We start from the raw sequence: 8,386 nt of genomic DNA on the forward strand, positions 1-8,386 counted from the left end.
TCTGTCATCATCATCATGCTCCTCACCTTGGCACTCTCAACTCCACCAATGGAGAAGTCAGGGCCCACCGGAGGAGTCTGGTTCTCTGGTGGGCTCGTCCAATGCTGCCTAAAGCAGGCCGGGCTAAGAAAAGTGTGTGGGGGGATGTTCCAAGGAGAAATGGGGGCGGCTGGGTACCGTTTATGGACACCCGACTGCCTCCAGGCGGCTGGGGACTGAGTATGGACACCCGGCCGCCGGGCGGCTGGGGACTGAGTATGGATTCCAGGCCGCCAACACAGCCATGACGTGGTGGCCAGATTCCACCTCCACATGCCTAAAAGGCCCAATTTCAAGTTCAAGCAAGCAAGCAGTATGGTATTGCAGCCTGGGGGTGGGTGGGTGGCAGGCTGCATACTTGCGCTTGTATTGCAAGGAATGGGGGAGGTACAATTGAACACTGCCCTGGGACTAGAACTTGCATGGGGATAGTTGCAAGTCTGCATCTTCTGATGCGACAAGGATCACTTATGATGGGCACACTTTTAGACAGTGACCTGGGAGTCAGAGATGCTTCCAGGGGTCTTCCCCATGCTGTTCCCATGTCTTTTCAGCACTTTATGCATGTGTCACACAGCACATGGCCAGATAAGGTTGTAAAATGTTAAAATGACATTTCCCGGTGAATGCATTTGTCATAGTTGAAAGCAATACAAAAGTGCAAAAACGCATAAAAAATGCTACTTGTGAACATAGCCGAAGGTGTGGAGTAGTATTTTTGTTTTTGGTCATTTATTTTAACTTATACACAAGTCTTTTCCCTGGAAAGGATGTTCCTTAACATATTTCACAGGAAAAAAGTTTCACTTTCGTTTTATTGTGAGCCTGTAAAAGTGGCTTAATACCTCTGATCACGCTGTTGACAGCAGTGACCTGGGGGTCAGAAATGCTTCCTGGGGCGATCCCCATGCTGTCCCCATGTCATTTGAGCACTGTCACTATCGTTTTGGGCACTTGTTAGGCTTTTAAAAGACTGCCGGGTGTGCCACCGCAAAAATGCTCGAGTCTCCCATAGACTAACATTGGGCTCGTTGCTCGGGTCAAGCACCCGAGTATCACGGCGAGCTCGGCCCGAGCTTCGAGCACCCGAGCTTTTCAGTGCTCGCTCAACAATAATATTTTTCCCTCGTTTAGTGGATATTTTCCCAAAAAAGTGAAATTTTCAAAAAGTCAGAAAATTGTCTAGAAACGAATAAATATCAAGGACTCATCGGACGAATCGCTCTGGAACTGAAATTGGAATGCTCACTGACATTTTCCCCTCTGTGAAAGTCTGAAAAATGCCAGAAAAATGACTAAGTCCAAAAAAAATTTTTTTCAACTTTTTTCAATTTTTCCCCCGTGGGATATATATTCTACCCACACACATTTAAAACTCTCCTGGGGTACCCTCACACATATTATTCCCACATTCAATGGATATTTTCACCGAAAAGTGAAATATTCAAAAAGTCAGAAAATTGGTTGAAAATGACTAAATATCAAGGACTCATTGGGCGAATCGCTCTGGAATTGAAATCGGAACGCTCACTGACATTTTCCCCTCTCTGAAAGTCTGAAAAATGCCAGAAAAATGACTAAGTCTAAAAAAAAATTTTTTCGACTTTTTTCAATTTTACCCCCGTTATATATATATTCTATCCACACACATTTCGAACTCTCCTGAGGTACCATCACACATACTTTTCCCTCATTTAGTGGATATTTTCCCAAAAAAGTGAAATTTTCAAAAAGTAAGAAAATTGGCTAAAAAGGAATAAATATCAAGGACTCATCGGGCGAATCGCTCTGGAACTGAAATGGGAACGCTCACTGACATTTTCGCCTCTCTGAAAGTCTGAAAAATGGCGAAAAAATGACTAAGTCAAAAAAATTTTTTTTTAAAGTTTTTTACATTTTTCCCTCGTTATATGTATATTCTACCCACACACTTGGAACTCTCCTGGGGTACCCTCACACATATTATTCCCACATTCAATGGATATTTTCACCAGAAAGTGAAATTTTCAAAAAGTCAGAAAATTGGCTTAAAACGACTAAATATCAAGGACTCATCGGGCGAATCGCTCTGGAACTGAAATCGCTACGCTCTCTGACATTTTCCCCTCTCTGAAAGTCTGAAAAATGCCGAAAACATGACTAAGTCCAAAAAAAATTTTTTTCAAGTTTTTTCAATTTTTCCCCCGTTATATATATATATATTCTACCCACACACATTTGGAACGCTCCTGGGGTACCCTCACACATATTATTACCACATTCAATGGATATTTTCACCAAAAAGTGAAATATTCAAAAAGTCAGAAAATTGTCTGAAAACGACTAAATATCAAGGACTCATCGGGCGAATCGCTCTGGAACTGAAATCGGAACGCTCACTGACATTTTCCCCTCTCTGAAAGTCTGAAAAATGCCGGAAAAATGACTAAGTCTAAAAAAAAAATTTTTTCAACTTTTTTCAATTTTACCCCCGTTATATATATATTCTATCCAAACACATTTCGTTCTCTCCTGGGGTACCCTCACACATACTTTTCCCTCATTTAGTGGATATTTTCCCCAAAAAGTGAAATTTTCGAAAAGTAAGAAAATTGGCTGAAAACGAATAAATATCAAGGACTCATCGGACGAATGGCTCTGGAACTGAAATCGGAACGCTGACTGACATTTTCCCTTCTTTGAAAGTCTGAAAAATGCCAGAAAAATGACTAAGTCCAAAAAAATTTTTTTTTCAACTTTTTTCAATTTTTCCCCTGTTATATATATATTCTACCCACACACATTTGGAACTCTCCTGGGGTACCCTCACACATATTATTACCACATTCAATGGATATTTTCACCAAAAAGTGTAATTTTCAAAAAGTCAGAAAATTGGCTGAAAACGACTAAATATCAAGGACTCATCGGGGCGAATCGCTCTGGAACTGAAATCGGAATGCTGACTGACATTTTCACCTCTGTGAAAGTCTGAAAAATGCCGGAAAAATGACTAAGTCCAAGAAAATTTTATTTTAAGTTTTTTCAATTTTTCCCCTGTTATATATATATATTCTACCCACACACATTTGGATCTTTCCTGGGGTACCCTCACACATATTATTCCCACATTTAATGGATATTTTCACCAAAAAGTGAAATTTTCAAAATGTCAGAAAATTGGCTGAAAATGACTAAATATCAAGGACTCATCGGGGCGAATCGCTCTGGAACTGAAATCGGAATGCTGACTGACATTTTCCCCTCTGTGAAAGTCTGAAAAATGCCAGAAAAATGACTAAGTCCAAAAAAATGTATTTCAAGTTTTTTCAATTTTTCCCGTTATATATATATTCTACCCACACACATTTGGAACTCTCCTGGGGTACCCTCACACATATTATTACCACATTCAATGGATATTTTCACCAAAAAGTGAAATTTTCAAAAAGTCAGAAAATTGGCTGAAAACGACTAAATATCAAGGACTCATCGGGGCGAATCGCTCTGGAACTGAAATCGGAATGCTGACTGACATTTTCCCCTCTGTGAAAGTCTGAAAAATGCCAGAAAAATGACTAAGTCTAAAAAAAAATTTTTTCAACTTTTTTCAATTTTACCCCCGTTATATATATATTCTATCCAAACACATTTCGAACTCTCCTGGGGTACCTTCACACATACTTTTCCCTCATTTAGTGGATATTTTCACAAAAAAAGTGAAATTTTCGAAAAGTAAGAAAATTGGCTGAAAACGATTAAATATCAAGGACTCATCGGGTGAATCACACTGGAACTGAAATCGGAATGCTGACTGACATTTTCCCCTCTGTGAAAGTCTGAAAAATGGCAGAAAAATGACTAAGTCCAAAAAAATGTATTTCAAGTTTTTTCAATTTTTCCCGTTATATATATATTCTACCCACACACATTTGGAACTCTCCTAGGGTACTATCACACATATTATTCCCACATTCAATGGATATTTTCACCAAAAAGTGAAATATTCAAAAAGCCTGAATATTGGCTGAAAACGACTAAATATCAAGGACTCATCGGGTGAATCGCTCTGGAACTGAAATCGGAACGCTCACTGACATTTTCCCCTCTGTGAAAGTCTGAAAAATGCCAGGAAAATGACTAAGTCCAAAAAAATTTTTTTTCAACTTTTTTCAATGTTTCCCCCGTGGCATATATATTCTACCCACACACATTTGGAACTCTCCTGTGGTACCCTCACACATATTATTCCCTCATTTAATGGATATTTTCACCAAAAAGAGAAATTTTCAAAATGTCCGAAAATTGGCAGAAAATGACTAAATATCAAGGACTCATCTGGCGAATTGCATTGGAACTGAAATCGGAACGCTCACTGACATTTTCCCCTCTCTGAAAGTCTGAAAAATGCCAGAAAAATAAATAAGTCCAAAAAATTTTTTTTTCAACTTTTTTCAATTTTTCCCGTTATATATATATTCTACCCAAACACATTTGGAATTCTCTTGGGGTACCCTCACACATATTATTCCCACATTCAATGGATATTTTCACGAAAAAGTGAAATTTTCAAAAAGTCAGAAAATTAGCTGAAAACGACTAAATATCAAGGACTCATCGGGCGAATCGCTCTGGAACTGAAATCGGAACGCTCACTGACATTTTCCCCTCTCTGAAAGTCTGAAAAATGCCAGAAAAATGACTTACTCTAAAAAAAAATTTTTTCAACTTTTTTCAATTTTACCCCCGTTATATATATATTCTATCCGCACACATTTCGAACTCTCCTGGGGTACCATCACACATACTTTTCCCTCATTTAGTGGATATTTTCCCAAAAAAGTGAAATTTTCAAAAAGTAAGAAAATTGGCTAAAAACGAATAAATATCAAGGACTCATCGGGCGAATCGCTCTGGAACTGAAATGGGAACGCTCACTGACATTTTCGCCTCTCTGAAAGTCTGAAAAATGCCGAAAAAATGACTGTCCAAAAAAAATTTTTTCAAGTTTTTTACATTTTTCCCTCGTTATATATATATTCTACCCACACACTTGGAACTCTCCTGGGGTATCCTCACACATATTATTCCCACATTCAATGGATATTTTCACCAGAAAGTGAAATTTTCAAAAAGTCAGAAAATTGGCTTAAAAAGACTAAATATCAAGTACTCATCGGGCGAATCGCTCTGGAACTGAAATCGCTACGCTCTCTGACATTTTCCCCTCTCTGAAAGTCTGAAAAATGCCGAAAACATGACTAAGTCCAAAAAAAATTTTTTTCAAGTTTTTTCAATTTTTCCCCCGTTATATATATATATATATATATATATATATTCTACCCACACACATTTGGAACGCTCCTGGGGTACCCTCACACATATTATTACCACATTCAATGGATATTTTCACCAAAAAGTGAAATATTCAAAAAGTCAGAAAATTGTCTGAAAACGACTAAATATCAAGGACTCATCGGGCGAATCGCTCTGGAACTGAAATCGGAACGCTCACTGACATTTTCCCCTCTCTGAAAGTCTGAAAAATGACGGAAAAATGACTAAGTCTAAAAAAAAAATTTTTTCAACTTTTTTCAATTTTACCCCCATTATATATATATTCTATCCAAACACATTTCGTTCTCTCCTGGGGTACCCTCACACATACTTTTCCCTCATTTAGTGGATATTTTCCCCAAAAAGTGAAATTTTCGAAAAGTAAGAAAATTGGCTGAAAACGAATAAATATCAAGGACTCATCGGACGAATGGCTCTGGAACTGAAATCGGAACGCTGACTGACATTTTCCCTTCTTTGAAAGTCTGAAAAATGCCAGAAAAATGACTAAGTCCAAAAAAATTTTTTTTCAACTTTTTTCAATTTTTCCCCTGTTATATATATATTCTACCCACACACATTTGGAACTCTCCTGGGGTACCCTCACACATATTTTTACCACATTCAATGGATATTTTCACCAAAAAGTGAAATTTTCAAAAAGTCAGAAAATTGGCTGAAAACGACTAAATATCAAGGACTCATCGGGGCGAATCGCTCTGGAACTGAAATCGGAATGCTGACTGACATTTTCCCCTCTGTGAAAGTCTGAAAAATGCCGGAAAAATGACTAAGTCTAAAAAAAAAATTTTTTCAACTTTTTTCAATTTTACCCCCGTTATATATATATTCTATCCAAACACATTTCGTTCTCTCCTGGGGTACCCTCACACATACTTTTCCCTCATTTAATGGATATTTTCCCCAAAAAGTGAAATTTTCAAAAAGTAAGAAAATTGGCTGAAAACGAATAAATATCAAGGACTCATCGGGCGAATGGCTCTGGAACTGAAATCGGAACGCTGACTGACATTTTCCCTTCTTTGAAAGTCTGAAAAATGCTAGAAAAATGACTAAGTCCAAAAAAATTTTTTTTCAACTTTTTTCAATTTTTCCCCTGTTATATATATATTCTACCCAGACACATTTGGAACTCTCCTGGGGTACCCTCACACATATTATTACCACATTCAATGGATATTTTCACCAAAAAGTGTAATTTTCAAAAAGTCAGAAAATTGGCTGAAAACGACTAAATATCAAGGACTCATCGGGGCGAATCGCTCTGGAACTGAAATCGGAATGCTGACTGACATTTTCACCTCTGTGAAAGTCTGAAAAATGCCGGAAAAATGACTAAGTCCAAGAAAATTTTATTTTAAGTTTTTTCAATTTTTCCCCTGTTATATATGTATTCTACCCACAAACATTTGGATCTTTCCTGGGGTACCCTCACACATATTATTCCCACATTTAATGGATATTTTCACCAAAAAGTGAAATTTTCAAAATGTCAGAAAATTGGCTGAAAATGACTAAATATCAAGGACTCATCGGGGCGAATCGCTCTGGAACTGAAATCGGAATGCTGACTGACATTTTCCCCTCTGTGAAAGTCTGAAAAATGCCAGAAAAATGACTAAGTCCAAAAAAATGTATTTCAAGTTTTTTCAATTTTTCCCGTTATATATATATTCTACCCACACACATTTGGAACTCTCCTGGGGTACCCTCACACATATTATTACCACATTCAATGGATATTTTCACCAAAAAGTGAAATTTTCAAAAAGTCAGAAAATTGGCTGAAAATGACTAAATATCAAGGACTCATCGGGGCGAATCACTCTGGAACTGAAATCGGAATGCTGACTGACATTTTCCCCTCTGTGAAAGTCTGAAAAATGCCAGAAAAATGACTAAGTCTAAAAAAAAATTTTTTCAACTTTTTTCAATTTTACCCCCGTTATATATATATTCTATCCAAACACATTTCGAACTCTCCTGGGGTACCTTCACACATACTTTTCCCTCATTTAGTGGATATTTTCACAAAAAAAGTGAAATTTTCGAAAAGTAAGAAAATTGGCTGAAAACGATTAAATATCAAGGACTCATCGGGTGAATCACACTGGAACTGAAATCGGAATGCTGACTGACATTTTCCCCTCTGTGAAAGTCTGAAAAATGGCAGAAAAATGACTAAGTCCAAAAAAATGTATTTCAAGTTTTTTCAATTTTTCCCGTTATATATATATTCTACCCACACACATTTGGAACTCTCCTAGGGTACTATCACACATATTATTCCCACATTCAATGGATATTTTCACCAAAAAGTGAAATATTCAAAAAGCCTGAATATTGGCTGAAAACGACTAAATATCAAGGACTCATCGGGTGAATCGCTCTGGAACTGAAATCGGAACGCTCACTGACATTTTCCCCTCTGTGAAAGTCTGAAAAATGCCAGGAAAATGACTAAGTCCAAAAAAATTTTTTTTCAACTTTTTTCAATGTTTCCCCCGTGGCATATATATTCTACCCACACACATTTGGAACTCTCCTGGGGTACCCTCACACATATTATTCCCTCATTTAATGGATATTTTCACCAAAAAGAGAAATTTTCAAAATGTCCGAAAATTGGCAGAAAATGACTAAATATCAAGGACTCATCTGGCGAATCGCATTGGAACTGAAATCGGAACGCTCACTGACATTTTCCCCTCTCTGAAAGTCTGAAAAATGCCAGAAAAATAAATAAGTCCAAAAAATTTTTTTTTCAACTTTTTTCAATTTTTCCCGTTATATATATATTCTACCCAAACACATTTGGAATTCTCTTGGGGTACCCTCACACATATTATTCCCACATTCAATGGATATTTTCACGAAAAAGTGAAATTTTCAAAAAGTCAGAAAATTAGCTGAAAACGACTAAATATCAAGGACTCATCGGGCGAATCACTCTGGAACTGAAATCGGAACGCTCACTGACATTTTCCCCTCTCTGAAAGTCTGAAAAATG

The sequence above is a fragment of the Phyllobates terribilis genome, unplaced genomic scaffold (genome assembly GCF_046119375.1).
Source record: "Phyllobates terribilis strain yellow unplaced genomic scaffold, ASM4611937v1 Scaffold_31__1_contigs__length_13893835, whole genome shotgun sequence".
NCBI lineage: Eukaryota > Metazoa > Chordata > Amphibia > Anura > Dendrobatidae > Phyllobates > Phyllobates terribilis.